The sequence below is a fragment of the Rattus rattus genome, chromosome 1, assembly GCF_011064425.1.
Source record: "Rattus rattus isolate New Zealand chromosome 1, Rrattus_CSIRO_v1, whole genome shotgun sequence".
Taxonomy (NCBI): Eukaryota; Metazoa; Chordata; class Mammalia; order Rodentia; family Muridae; genus Rattus; species Rattus rattus.
In genome coordinates, this window is record NC_046154.1 from 137,232,253 (window position 1) to 137,250,961 (window position 18,709).

The following is an 18,709-nucleotide window of genomic DNA, read 5'->3' on the forward strand; positions in this document are numbered from 1 at the left end:
TGGTTTGAATGAGAATGGCTCCTGTAGGCTTATATCTGAATGCTTCATTTCTGCTTGGTGGAATATTTAAGAAAGATTAGGAGGTGTGGCTTTGTTGAAAAAGGCCTATCACTGGGGTGAACTTTGAGGTTTCAACAGCCTACCTCAGGCCCAGTCTCTCTCTCTCTCTCTCTCTCTCTCTCTCTCTCTCTCTCTCTCTCTCTCTCTCTCTCTCTCTCCCACACACACACACCCTCTTCCTCTTATTTGTAGATCATTCAGATATAAGTTCTCAGTTACCGCTTCAGTGCCATGCCTGGTCTATCTGCCCATGTCATGCTCCATGCCATAATATGTATGGACTTACTTTCTGAAGCTGGAAGCAAGCCCCCAATTAAATATTTTTTAATAAGTTCCCTTAGTCATGGTGTCTTTTCACAGCAATAGAAAAATAACTAAGACATCTCTGTTACTACAAAAAAAAAGAAACGAAAGAAGGAATAAATAAATAACTTAAAAGCATGCACAGATAAATGATTGATGATAGGTAGATAGATAGGTAAGTAGACAGACAGGCAGACAGACAGACAATATACTCTGTCAGATCATCTCTTTCTAGACCCCAGTACTCACCTCTACCTCCTGTCAGTGACTGATGGACCCACAGTATGTCAGGTAAACTCTCATAAAACAAAAGAAACTTAATGCAGAAAACTAAGATTTCAAAGGAAAGAAAGGCAGAAGGAGCAGTAAAGGCCAGTCAGCCAGAGCCTGGTACGTGGCAAGAGCAGGATGCTATTTCCCCAGGAGCACGTCCAATGCAGGTAACACCATCACTGCCCTAGACCTGGAGCAGGTGAATAGCAGAGTCAGCATGCTCACCCCTGGGGGAAAGCGTGCTTCCTGAAGGCCAAGGCCATGGGGTTACACAGTGGAGATAGGATGAGTTCTCATTATCAGTGGGCCTTAGACGCCCACCAACATCCTCATTTTAAAATAGTTTGAAAGGATTATGCTTTCAAATTTGCTGATATCCAAAACAAAATACTGGTTTAACATAGTCCTTTCTGTATTATCGGAAATAATAGGAAACACGATACCGCGTACATGGAATGTTTATAAACTTTTCACAGTAGAGCACGCTTCGAACATTAAGTTACATCGTTAACAGCGATAGAATCCCTCTCCACTGCGTTTTCCCTAGAGTAAGAGATTGCTGTGGGATGAATAACTGAAGCTCCGATGATATTCAAAATTCTTCCTAATCAAATTTTAAGTGAGGACCTCTGTAGTGGACAGAAGAGAACGAACTGATTTAAAGTGGTCTTTCCCTTGCTACCGTTGTATAAAAGAGATCCTAACAAAACAGATCACAGGAAGAGAAGAGAGACAAGAGGGTCACGAGAACTGTGAGGAACAGATGGTACCAGCATTTCCTAACCAATTTCTTCTCTTTAAAATACCTTTAACTGGATGCAAACTCTTAGAAGACTAGGGCCTTGCTGTGCTGTTTGTTCTAAACAGTTTTTATTATACATGTGATGATTTCTAAATGTTTTATGAAGGTATATTCAAAGTCTCCTGTACACATTTAATTTTTCAGCCATCTAGTACTAACCTAAAAGATCAGCAGTGATGTGCTTGATATTTGTTGAAATCACTTGCAAATTACTGGGAAATCTTAACAAAATATTAGAGTGCTCTGGGCACAGACCTGAACTTACTGTATTCATCCATCGATCCTCATTCTGCCACCAAATCTCTCATCTTTACTCCTTCTGCATTTTATTATTCGCACCTTACCTGCCTTAAGCGAAATATGCAATCATAAAGCAGGCTAGCACTCTCTGCCTTCTCTCTCATTTGATGATTCTTCTAGTATCAAAACTGGTGTGAATTATTTTTTTGAGTATTATTTCAGTGACACTGACTTAATTTTCCACTAATCGAGGAACCAAAGCTTTGAAGCAGATAAGACGTTAGATCTTCAACATTTGAAATTTCCCATGCAAATAGTCCTAGAAAATCAACTGGACAGAAGAACAAGCACAGTGAGAAGTCAGAAAAGAACAGAGGATGGGGAGGGAGAGTCTGCACGAGTCAGCTTACCCTATACCCATCTCCAAATTCTCCATTTGAACTGTGCTAACAGATATTCAGGAAAGGCTGGAGATGTGGCTCAATGGAGAGCGCTTACCTAGCATGTATGAAACTGTGAGGTCAATTGCTTGTAAGGGATAGGAAAATAGAAGACTAATCATAGTATTTTTGAGATATTTTGGGAGAAATAGCACGTGTTGGCAATTTAATGTTTTGGATAAAAGTATAGATACACAAAACCATTGCACCCTGAAGAAATAATAATGACATCACTGATAAGCACATCCTCCTCAAATAACCTCCACTTCTATGTAGTTGAGAGTCAGTAGTTTTAGGCTAAGAAGTAAGAAAGTAGTTTAAATATTAGTACAGTTTTTTCATACGTATAAATCATAATCTCACAAACTATGAACTGGCGGGATTCTCAGACTCCAAGTATGTGTTATAATTATGTTATCCTTAAAACATCATCATAGGTCATGTTGGATTTCATAGCTTGTTTATTATGGCTCGAACTGCATTGTGCACTAGTAAATGACCCAATGCAACCAAGTGCTTTAAGAATAAATATAGTCATGGCGGCTCCTTATTAACCCTACCAGACTGTAAGCTGTACAAAGGCTGGAGATGTCAGTGAGCTCTCTTTTCAAATTTCTGTAGTATCAAGCAAAGTTGGAGAATCTGTCAAAGGTTCCTGAGATAATCCATAACTGACAATGTCATAATTACCATGTCACTCTGTATGCACAGGAACTGCTATGGAGTCTTAGTTTTGCGGCATCTACTGTACAGCCAAGTCATGAGCAAGGGTATGCTAACATCCTGAAAGATCCATAATCCAAATGCATCATGCCATATGTCCCTCCAAGAACATACATCAGAATCACAAGAGGATGGGGACTTGCATTACAGGAAGAGATGATCATTACTTGGTTGGGGAAAGATTTGGGAAGCTACATCTTTAAGGATCTGAATGTTTTTGTGGATCTGCACTAAACCAAGTATTGCATTTCCCTACACTCAGATACTATATTTAAGAAGCTAAAACTATAATGAAGGTTCTTAAACCAATGCAATGTGAACCACTGGGCAGATCATGGTAAGGAACCACAGGAAATAAATTTCTGGGGCGAAAAGATCCGTTGGATGTATTTGGCAATAACTCCTCTTCTTACTCCCTCCCACTTTCTTCTAGAGAATGGGGCATTTCTAGTATTTCCTTAGGCTGCAGTGTGGTAGTAATACAAAAGGAGACGTGGTCTGCAGGCATCAAAGAGTAGAGCTACAGTCCCTTTCCACAACGTTGGAGATGAAGCTGAGCTTCGTGCTCGCACCTGCATATTCCTACAACTTCTCAGAGTCCTGTGGACGATGACTGAGGAGGCAAACCATGCAGGAAACAGTCCTATGTCACTCAGTGGCAGGCAGTGCTGTGTGTTTAAGAGGAAACTGTTGCCGACTTTAAGGGTAAAGCAATGTCAGCCACAAAATAGCCAGCGAAGAAGAGTCTTTGCTAGCTTGAGTATATCGGTTGTAAAAAAAAAAAATAAAAAATAAAAATGAGATGGAGTGTTAAGACAGTTTTTGGTACACTGGTGGCTGAGTTGGTAAAGAGTCAATTCAAGAGTCCCCTAGTCAGTTCTGTACCTTACTGAGGTGGCTTACAGCCATCCACAGTTCAGTTCGTCTCAGTCCAGTACCAGACCTCCGTGTGAGGGTGTGGGTGTGTGATACACTTACATACACTGAAAGCAAGCCACCCCTACATTAAATAAAAAGGAACTGTCCACTACAGGGAAACGAGGGATGATATGCTTGCTCTGTGTTCTGATAAATTTGTCCAGAAGTCAGAGGTGTTTGCTGATGGTCCTTTGAGGGGCATGAGGCATGTGAAAAGCTTGAAATCACCAACAACATCTGCTTCATAGATGAATCAGGTGCCTCAGACTAAGCAGATGGACATGCAAGTGTTACAATTAGCCTAAGAATGTGCTTCAATAAAGTGCAAAAAAAAAAAAGAGTAGAGCTAGGTATAAGCAGGATCCTGAAAGACATTTTTCTGAGTTTCCTAAACTGCTCTGCACAGTTGTGCCTACAGCATACACTTTATCTTGTTGACTACATAAAGCAGATTACACTCAGCAATGCCCCTTTCCATCAATCTATTAACACGCATTTCCGTCGCTCCTACAGTACTGCACGTTCCATGTATAGACCTCCACATTTTCACGCATCTGTCTTCACTGTCACTTATTCCGGACACTTTGGGCAGCCACAGGCTTCAGCACTAAGCACTGCCTAAGAAGCTCCTGTGACAAAGCCTGGGCACAGCAGCAATCTGTGGGTACATGGCTATTAAGAGTTAGTTTGACAACTTGACCTTTGTAAAGCAATAGGGGAAAGTCTGGGTATGTTTAGGGTATCGGTTGTGATGGCTTAGACATATGCATATCTAAGCATGAACAGACAACTGTTCTATGCTGCATTCTAAAACACTCTTAAGTTAAGTGTTTTTGTGGGTATGTAGCTCTGATACTTTGCCTGATCTTAGGACTCTTTTTCTCCTACTGGGTTGCCTTGTTCGGTTTTTGCTCTGTCTTATTCTATCTTGTCATCTCTTAGAGGTCTACTGTTTTCTAAAGAGGAGATGGAGGGCAACTGGATTTGAAGAAAAAGGAGGCGGGTGTGAGAGCTGAGAGAAGTGGAGGTAGGCGAACTGTGGGTGTATTGTATAAGAGAAGAATCTATTTTCAATAAAAAAAGATGATGATATGAAAATAACTTTGCTATTTAGTATATTTTATATGATTGACTTCCAAAAGATATCATTGCGTATATGAGGAATAACACAAAATACCTTAAAATATGAAAGTTTGTCATCTGTCATTAATTTGGTGTAAAATAATTAACTTTGAAACACAATGGTCTTAGTTTGAAACTGAAATGACCTTACTAATTTCTCTAGATGTAGCCTCATATAAAATAATGTAAAATCTTAACAATCATGATTCATTTTTAGGTAATTTAGCCTAAAAAGACACTTAATATTTAGGCGCTGGTCATAAATTTGTACTCTGACATCCCACCCAATTTTATTCTTGTATTTAAATTTTATATTATATTTAAAGTTTAAATGTCATGTTTTGTTTTTTGCTTTCTGTAAATTAAGTGGTCGATGAGAAATGTTGCAATTTTGTCATCGTGGAACATATCAGATTGGCAGGATATCCATAAGAATTTAAAATCTCACTGACAGAATGACTTCAAACTTTTTTTTTTTCCTTTTTCTTTTTTTCGGAGCTGGGGACCGAACCCAGGGTCTTGTGCTTGCTAGGCAAGCGCTCTACCACTGAGCTAAATCCCCAACCCCGACTTCAAACTTTTAAAGGATTAATACCCTTCTCTATAATTTTCCTGTTGCTGCAATCCTGACCTATACACCACACTTACCTGCATTGTCCATGTTCATGGACCACACTGTAGTGGGTTTGGTCTAATGCTGCTTGTATTATGTTAATTTGCAGGAGAACCCTCACATCTGCAGGCAAGACACTGACAGACCCTGCTCCCAGTTGGTTTTGATTGGTTAATAGAGGTGCTGACAGCCAATGGCTGAGCAGAGCAGACAGAGGCGGGATTCCTGAGCAAGGAACCAAGGTAGGAGAGAGGAAGGAGATCCAGCACGCCTGAGAATGTGAGGAGACACCACACCTGAGAAGGTGCAGACTGAAAATTTAGCCGCCATGAAGGAGCCAGGGAATAGTGGCCCTAAGAGGGCTGTCCAACTGGATCGAGGGAAGCAAAGATGGAAGGTAGAATTTAGTAAGTTATAACTCTGGAATATCAGAGGGAGGTGGATTAGCCATGTGGAGGTTAGGAAATGGCCAACCATTAAGCTGTTTCGGGCTTGTCAAAATATAAAGGCTGTGTGTGTGTGTGTGTGTGTGTGTGTGTGTGTGTGTGTGTGTGTGCGCACGCGCGCACGTTGGTGTAGGTGTGTCTTTTATTTAGGAACCTAGAACATTGGGGCTGCTATCAAGGAACTTGCCGCTTCTGCCGGGATCAATTTGAGCATTTATGTGGACACTGCTATACCACACTGCAAACAGCATCCCCTGGGACAGTATACAGAGCGTCTGTGGTGCCAGACAATATATTTTATAAATTTCTGGAAACTGTCAGAAACTAAATTAAATAACTTTATGATTTTTGGTAACCATTATAAAAATATTTCACACTGTAGAATGTAATATATTGGCGATAAAATTTAAATGTTCTGGACAGTGTAATTCTAATAGTAATGGAGAATTATGTTCTTTAAAAAAGAAATGTTATAAATTCATTGCTGGCAAGCAGTTGTGGTATAGTAACAATTCACAATTCCTTTTTGTCTTTTCTGATGAACAGATCTGACTCAATTCATTATCTTCCATAAATAAATCACTTTACTCTTGAACAGATGGTGTTCCCAGAAGCCATGGACTAGATGAAAGGAAAATCCCGGTCCCAAGTATGTGTCACGTCCCTGTGAAGTGTTGGCCAGGAAGGTCCTAGTAGACACCAAAACAATGTAAGCTATTACTATTGCTCTTGGTAGCCCATGAGAACTTAAAGGTGAAGGTGAAGAAGTTATTGATGGAAACACCAAATCCTTTGATCATAGAACATAGATAAATCAAGCAAGAGCTGAGTTGGAAACCTCTTCCTTAATAGCTAGCATTTATAACGATAGAAGGCACTACACAAACTGCCAGGGCAGAAGAGTCAAGCAAGATATACCTTCTAATGAGATAGTGGCCTGACCTTGTAGGGAAACTAACTGTTTTATGGTCGAGTTTGAGCCCACTGACAAGGAGGAACTCAAGCCTGGATCTATAAACCTGATTATGATGAAGCCATAAGCTGGGAATTACATTACAAAACGGTCACATTTTCAAAACGTCTTCCAAATATCCATATACCCATAAATTGGTGCTGTGCCCAGGCTTCATCCCAGGAGTCTCTCTGGCAGTGGTGAGTGCAGAGGCCAAAATGTCAATAAGTGATGTCGGTGGAGGACTTAACCTATGCAAGACATTTGGGTCTCCCCTCCAAGGCTCAGGGAATCTGGAAGAGGGAGACACTCTGTACAGACTAGAGGATGGGAGAGTAACAGCAAAAGCATGTCTCATGGACATACCATAGCCAATGAACTCATGAGCTCACAGTAGCTGTGGTTACCTACCCGAGAGTGTGGTACCCCTCAACATTGTCACTGATGAGGGGGAGGGCCCAGGAAGTCCTTAAGGGACTATTGGCAGTTAACTGATATTAGAGGAGCAGTGTCATTACCCCCCCAGTGGTGTAACCCTTACACATGCCTAGGCAAGGACCTCAAAATAAACTGAGTGAGCCACACACAAAGGAAATCATGAAGCCAGAGGGGACTTGCTGGAAAGCTTTTCAGCAGGAGGGGAAGAGGGAAATATGAATAAAGTTCATTATATAAATTATAAATCTATCATATGAAATTTAAAAATAAAGAAAAATTTAACAAAAGTAAAAGCACTTTCTCTTTATGGCATTTGCAGGGTCAGAACTATTCTGGTTGTGGTCACAAGAAGGCGAATATGCTTTTTTTTAATGGTAAGCATCTTAATTATTCAGAGAAGACTTCAATATATCATGTGTTCATTGTAAAAGGTTGTTGAAAAGAATAGCCATTGCGTTATCTGATCCTATGACTACACAATAACAATGACGAGCTTACTGTGTTTTTCCACATGTTGAGGTCAACCACATAACAGACAAGGAGTGGAGTAACTTCAGCCACAAAAACGCTTACGTGTTTCCAGTTTGTATTCCTGCAGACTTATGTGGATTTCTCTCCTCTTTGGGGATAAGGAAAGCTTTAAGAGTCTTAACAGAGAACTTAAATGTATTTTGGATTAGAGAAATTCTAGTAAATGCATGAGACCATTTGCATGGCTGCAATAGCAGGAAATACTTTTGATGTTTCATTGAATAATGAGCAAATGTTGCCAGTTATGTACATGCATGTGACTGACGAAAGACTCAGGAGTGTAAAGCACTTATTTTCTGGAGAGAAAGCTAATACCATGGTGTAGAAATTGAACTCACACACACAGAAAAAGATGGGAAGTTAAAGTCACACATTCAATAATCATTAAAAATTAATTACAGGTAATAGTTGTGAAATAGCAAATCAGAACTAGGAGGCAGACAGAAGAAAATACAGAATTAATAGAGTTATCACAAGAGAGTTAAAGCACCGTTCATTAATTCACTTTTTCACACTCCTGCAAACAGTAGCAAGGTTCTTATGCACAGAAAACTTCCTGTTCTCATGGTGGGAAAAGATAACCTGAGCACTCAGGAGGGAGAGGCAGGGAGATCTATTTGAGTTCAAGGCCAGCCTAGTCTACACAGTGAGTTCCAGAACTCACTGTTCCAGAACTTTAACTAAGAGTTAAAAACAAAAACAAAACAACAAATAAACCCTTCTCAAAATCATTGGACTGAGCATGGGGACCCTAAATGAGTTGGAGGAAGGATTGACGGAGTTGAAGAGGTTTGCAATCCCACAGGAAGAACAACAATATCAACCAACCAGACCCCTCAGAGTTCCCGGGGACTTAACCACCAACCAAAGAGTACACATGGAGGGACCCATGGTTCCAGCAGTGTATGTAGTAGAGGACGGCATTCTTTGCAATGAATAGGAGGAGAGGCCCTTAGTCCTGTGAAGCCTCGATTCCCCAGTATAGGGGAATGACAGGGCAGTGAGGTTGAAGTGAATGGGTGGGGGTAGGAGCGTCCACATAAAACAGTGTGGTGGGATGGTGTAAGGGGCTCCCAGAGGGGAAACTAGGAAAGGGGATAACATTTGAAATGTAAATATATAAAATATCCAATAAAATTATATATAGATGTAATTTTAAATGATTGCAAGTTTTAAATAAGATGGTGCTCTAGAAAACATGTGAGTAGTCAGGAAGTGTTCACTAGTGAGATACACATCGAGTTGAGGCACCAGGAAGTAGAAGAAACCACCCGTGTAAAGCTGAGAGCCAAGCACATTCCAGGTGGAGAGAAGAGCTATCATTGGGGCCTTTGACAGGGCTGGCTGGATGTGGTGAGAAAAAGGTCAATATATTTGGGACTTAGAGTCAAGTGGAGCAGAGAAAAGAAAGGACACAGGAGATAATTTACATTTTACTCTATTTGGGATGAGGAACTTCTCACATTGTGTACCCTCCTTTATGTTCATGTACAGCAGCCTTCCTGGTGTCACAGACAGTTGGGTTAGGACTGGATGAGAATGGAGGCTGGGAAGCCAGTTTAGAAGATTCATACACAGTGGTATAGGGAAACAGATGAAGGCAGCTTGCATCGAATTGTCAATAACAAATGAACATTTAATGAATTTTGGTTGTAGTTTTAGTTTTTAATCTACCTCCTCTCACTCCTACCCGTACCAGTGAATGCATGCGTGTGTGTGTGTGTGTGTGTGTGTGTGTACATTAATGGAAGAGTGTCTACTGATGCATATACACATGAAAGTCAGCAGTTGACATCAGGGTCTTTGTCTATGCCTTTCAACCTGGCCTTTTGAGGTGGGAGTCTTTCACTGATGCTGGAGTTACCAGTTGCCTAGACTGACTTATTAACATGCCCCTGGGGGATCTGTTAGTCTCAAACTCCTAGAGCTGGGATCACAGGGGTACGCCTCCATGCTTAGTTTTTTATGTGCATGCTGAGACTCTGAATTAGATCTTCATGTTTGCACGGCAAGCACTCTACCCACCTCTGCAGACCCAGGCTGTACATTTAGAGTGGAGCTGATCAAACTTGAAATCAAATTGTATATTAGATACAATAGTCCTCAATATAAATTTCAAAATAAATGCAGGATGAGAAAGAACTGGCAAGAAACTCCTCTCTGTAACATCGGCTTTGTGGTCAAGGACGTCCAGTGGAATCTTATACCTAAAGTGTTTACACAGAGTAAATGATACAACAGCTTCTGCACAAACTTTTATGATGAGAACACCTTTGCAAAGTATTTCCTCAAGGATGTTCAGCCTCATATAGATGACCAAAAGCTGAATCAACATGATATTACATGCAGAGTAAATATTTATTTCTATGTCTGACAAAGGACCTTTCTGTTTCTCATTTTGTTGGTGCTTATGAGTAGGGAAAGGTAGCAGATTTGAAATATATGGAAATAGGCCTTAGGAGTGCTGAGAAAATGCCTCCAGTTCATGATGGTTTGGAGTGGAAGCAAACAAAGAACTGATAGGTTTTTCTAATTCCATAAAGGTTTAGGCATAAAGTGACATCAATTAAAAATAAAAAACATTCATTTTTGTCCAAGAGGAAAAACATGGTAGATTTGAGAAGTAAAACACTTCAGTATTCCTTTGGGCCTCACAGCCCTCCAAGACTGTCAGAAAAACAATTAGTTCTGGGTAATTAAGGCCATTTATCAAATGCAAAGGACCATAGGATTCCCCAGTGCTAAAGCAGGCTCGTCTGTCCACAGAGTGAATGTAAAGCTCTCTCAGTTGCCAGATGTGATTGAGTATAGGCCAAAGTACACCAGGAATGCTGTTCACTCCATTTAGGGTCTAACAAGGATTTTAATCTAGTTAACAGAGAGAGAAAAATGACGTTTCACAGATGTGACAGAGAGGCTGGGGGTGTAGCTGAGTTGTTGGTCACGTACAAGCCGATTTACACCCTGGCACTGCATAAACTTGGGGTGGGGGTGTATGCCTGATATATATATATATATATATATATATAAAGAAAAAGGACTGGTTGCAAAACATCTCCAACCTTAATACACAGTGTAAGAATACAATTATGTGCACACACTTGGTTAATGTGTTGAAAACCTGAGCAAACCCCTTTTCCATGAGCTAGCATTTCCAATTCTTTGGTATATACTCTAAATAAATATGCCCACATGTGAACCAAAAGGATATACACAGACTTTTCCCATGAGCCAAATGCTGGTAACAAGCTAACAATAGAATGGCAGAAGCCATCTTCATTTTTGTAATACTAAAGAGAGTAACAATAAATTAGTTTCCAAAAACGGACCTTGTAAACCTGTAATTAAAGAAAGCCAGACACAGAAGAATGTAAACGATAGGATCCCATTTATATAGCATGTAATGACAAGAAAAGTTTAGTTTAAATAGTTTAAAAGTTTAAATAGTCAGGATGTGAATTACTTTTAGAGAACACAGTGGGCCTAAGATGTGCTAGCGATTTGACTTATTTTTTTATGAGTAGTGACTCGCTCACCACTTTTTGACCTTTTAGCTTACACTAAAGATTTGTACATTAAAAGGGACCCAAACTAAATACATAATACAATATTCTAAGTCTGTAAGTTACATGTAAATTAAACAGACAGATGCCACTTATCATGTACATATGATATCTTCAGTTATGATCCTACCTATCATATACAAAGAGGAGAGTTAAGTAACTTCAAATTTTCTAATTGTTAACGTGGTGCTCTCTTACATATCAAGAAATACAAAATTATATATAATTAGCCCCAAAACAGAAACCAATAAATACTAAAGAAATTTCAACAAATTTTGAAAATAACCCAGATCTGCAGGGTGATATTTAACAGGTAAGAGCACAAAGTTATTTTGGAGAAAGGAATAAACTAGCCATAAGTAGATGAAGTTCTTCCTTGTCAAATGAGAAATGTGTCAAGGAGGCCTACGTGGGTAATATAGGCACTCTCAGTGACTTCATTAACCTTTCTCCGAAACAGCCACAAATAGGCTGAAAGTAGAATAAAAAAATGAAGACTGTCAGTCAACTTACTTCAGAAGTAAGACAACCCTCAGAGATAACTTTTCAGGAAGTATTTGAAAATCAGTTGACTTGAAAAAGAATGGTAGCTGGGAGCCTGATCGATTTGATCAGATGAGCTGTACAGAGCTAATAGCAAAAAACAGAAGTTAGAACACAACAATTTCCTCTTTCCACTCTGCCAACCAAAACAGAAAGGAACAGCCTACACATAAAGAGAACATACAATGGCCTGACAATTTGTTGTCTTTTTTGTTTCGAGAAAAAGCTTAGAGACTGCCGTTTCCTGACAAGAAGGAAGGGTTCTATGTGGAGCACACAGTGGACACTGTCCAGATGTAAACAGGCCGGTGTTGGTGAATCTCATCAAGGGGGCATTACCAGAGAATGCACAGAGGCATAAATTCATGAAATGAAAATCTGGACTTTGATATATGCCAGGAGAGCAATGAGCTAATGGTATGAAACTATGTAGATAGATAAGATGATAGGGCTGCGTAAGAGGAATTGTTAAGAAAGCTATGTAGACAGCTGTCTTTGTGAATTCTAAGGCCCCAGTGACTCAATGGAGCCACGCTAGTGACTAGGCTTTCCTGGAAGGAGAAAAATTAGAGTAACTGGATAAGCTTATTCCTTCCTATACCCAGTCCTATAGTTCTAATTGTGATTGAACAGTAACAATTTAGTTCTGTTTCTTTCGAATTCTAAATTTGCAATTAAATGTATTTCTCTTACCCTGGATGCATACCTATAGAAATCAGTGATCAGAACCATTTTACTAATTTTAGGGAGACATGAACACAAAGTTGTATCTAGGATTCCCTCAGAGCAGGAACATATTTGTCCATAAGTCTCAATTTCCAAAGGAGTAGCAGTTTTCTACTGGTTTTACAACAATGAATTCCTGAACTGGACATACAAACTATCACATGGCCACTCTGGGATCTTAGCCAGTGAATCGGTGGGCAAAGGAAGATATTTACTGCATTGACTGGATGATGGATCTGATCCCTTAGGGTACAATGAAGTGGCTACTGCACCCTGGGGATAAGAAGCAATATTTCTGGAATGAAGGAGATCCCCTCAGGGAACTTTGAAAGTTCTGAAATAAAACTCAGTGGAAACTATAAAACCCAATTCAGGTGGGAATTATAACATTCACACTCTTCAAAATTGAAGGTTTGCATCACTAAAGAAGTAAGAAAATCTCACCAGCTATGGTGTCCTCTGATGGCAAAGGGACTATAAAATGGATGGTGAGATAAGCTGATTATAATTAAAGCCATGCTCTCAATGATCGTGTGATCAGTTGATCACATGTAAAGTTCAGCTTGTTTGTGTGCATGGTTGACAGGCTAGGGCACACACTGTCTGCAGCTTCCTCCTATTGCTTATTAACTCTCTTCTCTCATTGGTTTGTGAGCACCTAACTCTGTAATTGTTCCTCTTCTCTAAAATCCTCTTCCAGCATTCACTTGGAGCTAGGTGGACCCTGGGTGTGCATTTCCTAAGTGAAGACTCTGAGAAATGTCAGACATCTAACTGGCAGGTGCTCAGGGGTTCAGAAACTTCTCATAAAGAGATTCCAGGTTGTATCCATGGAGACTCTCTCTTATGGTTCAAATCTAGGACAAAAGGCTGAGGTGCCAACTTAACATATCAAAGAGGAGGCTTGGCCTCCAGGTTCTCCCTGCATCTGCCAGTCTCTACTTCTCCAGGCCAGCGGCTGGGCTGCCATTCTCCTAGCTAGCATTTTCTGTATAATACAACCACTTTGGTTACCTGGTCTTTTCCCTCTGTTCTTCACCCTCCTGGCCTCTTGGTTTGGCTCTTCCACCTCCTGCCCCCCTTCTCTTCACAGGGTCACCGTATACTTTGTACTCTCCCAGATGTCCTTATCGCTGGCTATGCTTTCCCCTTCATCTGTAGTAAAATTTCTCTTCCATCATACCTAAAAGCACTCATGTCCTTCCCTTTTAAAATTTTATCATTGATCTGTTGCCAAAACCCAGGACAAGCCATGTCCTTTCCTTTTTCTTTCTTTTATTCATTCTCTACTTCAGCACTGTAGTTTTTAGTCTCCAGCATTAAACACCAACATGGTAGCCTTGGTTACTTATTGGCTTCATTAGATCAACTCTTACTAAATTCTATGTACAGAGATATGTATGTATATATGTGTGTATATATATGTGTATATATGTACACACACACACACATGTGTGTGTGTGTATGTATCTATCTATCTAATCTATCATCTACGTGTATAATCTTAAATGACTTTCTTGATCATTCAAGTGTCTGTTGCTCAATATTCTCTCTCTCTCTCTCTCTCTCTCTCTCTCTCTCTCTCTGTGTGTGTGTGTGTGTGTGTGTGTGTGTGTGTGTGTGTGTGTCTACAGATCACTTCCAGGGCTTTGCCCCTAAAAGGTAAGTGCTATGTTAGTTATCTACATATACTCTGGTTCTAAGATGGAACTGTGACTGATACATAATAACAAACCTACCAAAAGAAGCTCAAAATATTCATGTTATAAGGCACAGAACAGTGCAGAAATAAGTAATTAGGAAATTCAAAAATATATAAGTAAAAAGATATATCAAGTATTTGTGAATTGAAAGATGAAATTTATAAAGCTGGAAGTTAACCTTAGATAATGTGTATATTTGATATAATCTAAATTAAAATTTTATTTTATGGACTAGAGATAGAGCACAATGGTGCCACACTTACCTCACTTGAATTGATTCCAGATCTAAAAATAATCCTATATAGATTAAATGATAAACTTTAACTTATCAAGTGGGCTACTGAAGAAATCAGGCAGGACCTTAAAATTTCCTAGAATCAAACATAATGAAAGTATAACTTTTTTGCAGATTTTTTGGAACAAAGTGAAAACAATTCCAAAAGGAAAGTTTAAGCAAGGAATTGGTACATTAAAAATTCGAGCTTTCAGATTTAAAAGCATAATGATGTATTTAGATCTTAGAAAACAATAAAAAGCCAATTCCCAAATTATTAGCCCAAGGAAAAGGAAGAGTAGGATAAAAACTAATGAATGATTACTGAAAAAAGTACAGTGGGTCAGTGATGACAAAGCCTTAGTAAACACACCCTGCTCTCCCCAAAAGACTCAAATTTGTAAAATTACAGATGAATCCTACTGAAAGTCAGATTATCTTTAAAGAATTTGAAGGTTTATATTGCAATAAAGCAGAAATTCCAACAGTATTGGACCTGTTTCTAATACCATGTGATGGACCAAAATTGGACAAACAAGACACAAACACCTAAACAGGTAAACTGAGCAAAATGATCAAAGAAATTATAAAGAATTCCATAGCAATAAAAACACAAAGATTAACCAAACTCTACCAAGCCTTAAAAAAAAAAAAACTAAAACTCTGTTTTCAGGTAAAAAGATACTACACTTAAAAAATCTAAGGTATTCATTGGTTGGTGGTATAGTCCCTGAGAGCTCTGGTGGGGTCTGGTTGGTTGATTGTTGTTCTTCCTATGGTGTTTCAAACCACCTCAACTCCTTCAATCCTTTCTCTAACTCCCCCATTGGGGTCCCCTTGTTCAGTGCAATGGTTAGCTGCAACCATCCCCATCTGTATCAGGAGGACTTTGGCAGAGCCTCTCAGGAGATGTCCATATCTGCCTCCTGTCAGCAAGCCTTCTTGGCGTCACCAATAGTGACTGGGTTTGGTGGCTGCATATGGGATGGATCCCCAGGTGGGGCAGTCTCTGAATGACCTTTTCTTCAGTCCTTGATCTACTCCTTGTTCCTGTATTTCCCTCCATGATTATTTTGTTTTCCCTTCTAAGAAGCAATGAAGCATCCACATTTTGGTCTTCCTTCTTCTTGGGTTTCATATGATCTGTGAATTTTTCCTTAGGTATTCCAAGCTTTTGGGCTAATATTCATTTATCAGTGAGTCCATACCATGTGTGTTCTTTTGTGACTGGGTTACCTCACTTGGGATGATATTTTCTAGTTCCATCCATTTGCCTAAGAATCTCATGTAGTTTATAATAGCTGAGTAGTACTCCATTGTCTAAATGTACCACATTTTCTGTATTCATTCCTCTGTTGAGGACATCTGGGTTCTTTCCAGCTTCTGGCTATTATAAATAAAGCTGCTATGAACATAGTGGAGCATGTGTCTTTGTTATATGTTGATCTTTTGGATGTATGCCCAGGAGTGGTATAGCTGGGTCCTCAGGTAACGCAATGTCCAATTTTCTGAGGAACCTCTAGACTGATTTCCAGAGTGGTTGTACCAGCTTGCAATCCCACCAACAATGGAGGAGAGTTCCTCTTTCTCCACATCCTCACCAACATCTGTTGTCACCTGAGTTTTTGATCTTAGCCTTTCTGACTGGTGTGAGGTGGTATCTCAGGGTTGTTTTGATTTGCATTTCTCTGATGACTAAGGATGTTGAACATTCCTTTAGGTGCTTCTATCCAAGAAAAATAAAATTAAAAGAAAAAAGACCTAAGGACAAAAAAAAAGGCAAGGAGCAAACAATAGAGAGCACATCTACTGAAACATGGTCAGTGCATTCATTACAAGTTAAAAGTAGTTTGAGCAACAATGTAACACCTCTACCCACCAACGGAAAGACTGAAGCTTAATGGTTGATCATGCTAGATATCAGCTAAGGCAGGAAACAACCCTAGTGTACACCACACTTTGCTTGTGGGATACAGAATGAACCTGGCAGGAGTACAAGTGCATTTGGATACTGTTCAGAAATGTCTTAAATAGCCAAACACACAGTTTCTAAGCAGCTACTCTGCTTTCAGGTATGTATGTAGGCAAAACAAAATCATATGTTGGCACACACCCTTGTGTGTAAACCCTCATAGTGGCTTCAATTCGAAGAGTGCTGAATGGGAAACACGTCTAATCTATCTGTAGCAGAGAAGGAAAAGTATACAACTCAGGAATGAGAAGAAGAAAGCTATTGATGTAAACTATAATATAGTTGATTCCCAAAGTCGTTATGAGGAAATGAGCAATATAAAAAATAATTCTATTTACACAGTGTTCTAGACCATGCAGCAAGTTTTGCATGGAAACAGTTCCATGTAAGAGTACAGAGGGCATAAACACAAGGATGCATCAGGGAATCTTCATTGATCATGACGCTATTCATTGTTCTGAGTCAGGTAATCATGTCAAGGCTGCATGCATATACCAAAACCTCATTTCTCTCTATATTTTGAACACAAAATGTATTGCAATTTGATTACACTATTAGTACAGAAAATATAACAAAGCTGTAAAAACAACAACAAAAATATGTATGCCATTGCTTCGACCTGGAATGTTCCTGAAGGACCCATGTGTGCCAAGTGTGCACTTCAACATCATACTGCTCAGGGTCTACTGGAAAGGACTTTGGATACCTGACATGGACCCTCAAGGGCATAGAGAACTTGCAATTTCCTTTCCTCTGCCTCCTTTCCCCTCTTTCTCTATCTCTCTCACTGTTCCCCTTTGCTCCCTAACCCTGAAGTGTGTTTTGCTCTCTTACATACTTCTGTCAAAGTACTGTCTTCCTACGGGCCCAAAAGAATACAGTCATGTGATCCCCACTGGAATCTCTAAGCTGAGTCAAAATCTTTTCTTGCTATAAGTTGACTATCTCTGGATTTGTTATCATGTTGGGAAGCTGATCTAAGCTTTAAAAATTAGTATAATTTCTGGTCTAGCATTTCTGTTGCCTTGCACTGAACCCATATTTTACATACTTTTTTCCTTTTGGGATATATTTGTGTGTGTGTGTGTGTGTGTGTGTGTGTGTCCCAATTCTTAATTCAGATTTTGAAACCTGCCCCCAGGTTACATGCATACATGCTTAGAGAAGGATGTGGTTGGTGTGTTCTCCTTTATTCTATTCTGCCTTATTCTCTTGAGACATAGTCTCTCACTAAACATGGAAATAACCCTTTGGGCTCAAAGGACTGTGATTCCCAGCAATTCTCCTGTCTCCAGCCCAATAGTGTTAGGGCTATATTCTCAGACTGGGCTTTTTTTAAACATAGCTTCAGGAGATCAGACTCAGGTTCTTGTGAAGGAGCAGCAAGCACTTTTATTTACCCACTGTATCTCTCCAGTCCTTTACTCTTTTCTTTTCTTTTTTTTTTCTAACGAGGTGTCTTCCTTTCTGTGGTTGCTAGTTCCCTTTCCCTATGATTCTGCAGTCAGTACTACACTATAAAATTATGATTCTCTCTGGGCCATACATAGGACTGTAAGGCAAACTAAGATTCTTGATCTGCTTGTAACTCAAATGGAGCGGAGAGAGACTGCCTCTTTCTGTAACTATCACCCTCCTGTGTGATCCCAGAACTACCTGAAACTTCCTTTGAACACTGTGTAGGATCTGTCCCTACAGAGGACAGAGCTAACATGCAGAAAGGACAGGTTGAAGAAAATAACACAAGGAAGAAGTAGAGAATGGGACAAAAGCAGAAAGAACTCAGAATAAATGAAGGAGGTTGGGAGATAGAGATAAGGGTGGCAGGCAAGGTCCTTGGGCATCTTTGCCACCAAGATTAGCCTTTGGACTGGCCTTTTGAATAGATGAGATGACCCAATATATTGTGTGACATCATAGGATGATTTAAGTTTCTGTCTTTTTTTAGCAGGAAGTCTGATTGATGTTTTATTTATTCAGTGTCCTTCTTTGAGATGGGGCATGAGAGGTGCTGCATTTTCTCTCTTATGCTCAGAAAGTAGCGCTTTTTCATCTGGATTCAGTACA

At 39.7% G+C, this 18,709-nt stretch overlaps 1 non-coding gene across 1 annotated transcript; it reads left to right on the top strand.

Annotated features, from left to right (window-relative positions):
- The first annotated feature begins 3,306 nt into the window (after positions 1-3,306).
- Positions 3,307-3,484, top strand: LOC116890413. The gene has a single exon (XR_004386614.1). It is a non-coding gene; the product is annotated as a small nucleolar RNA SNORA73 family (small nucleolar RNA).
- Positions 3,485-18,709: the final 15,225 nt, after the last annotated feature.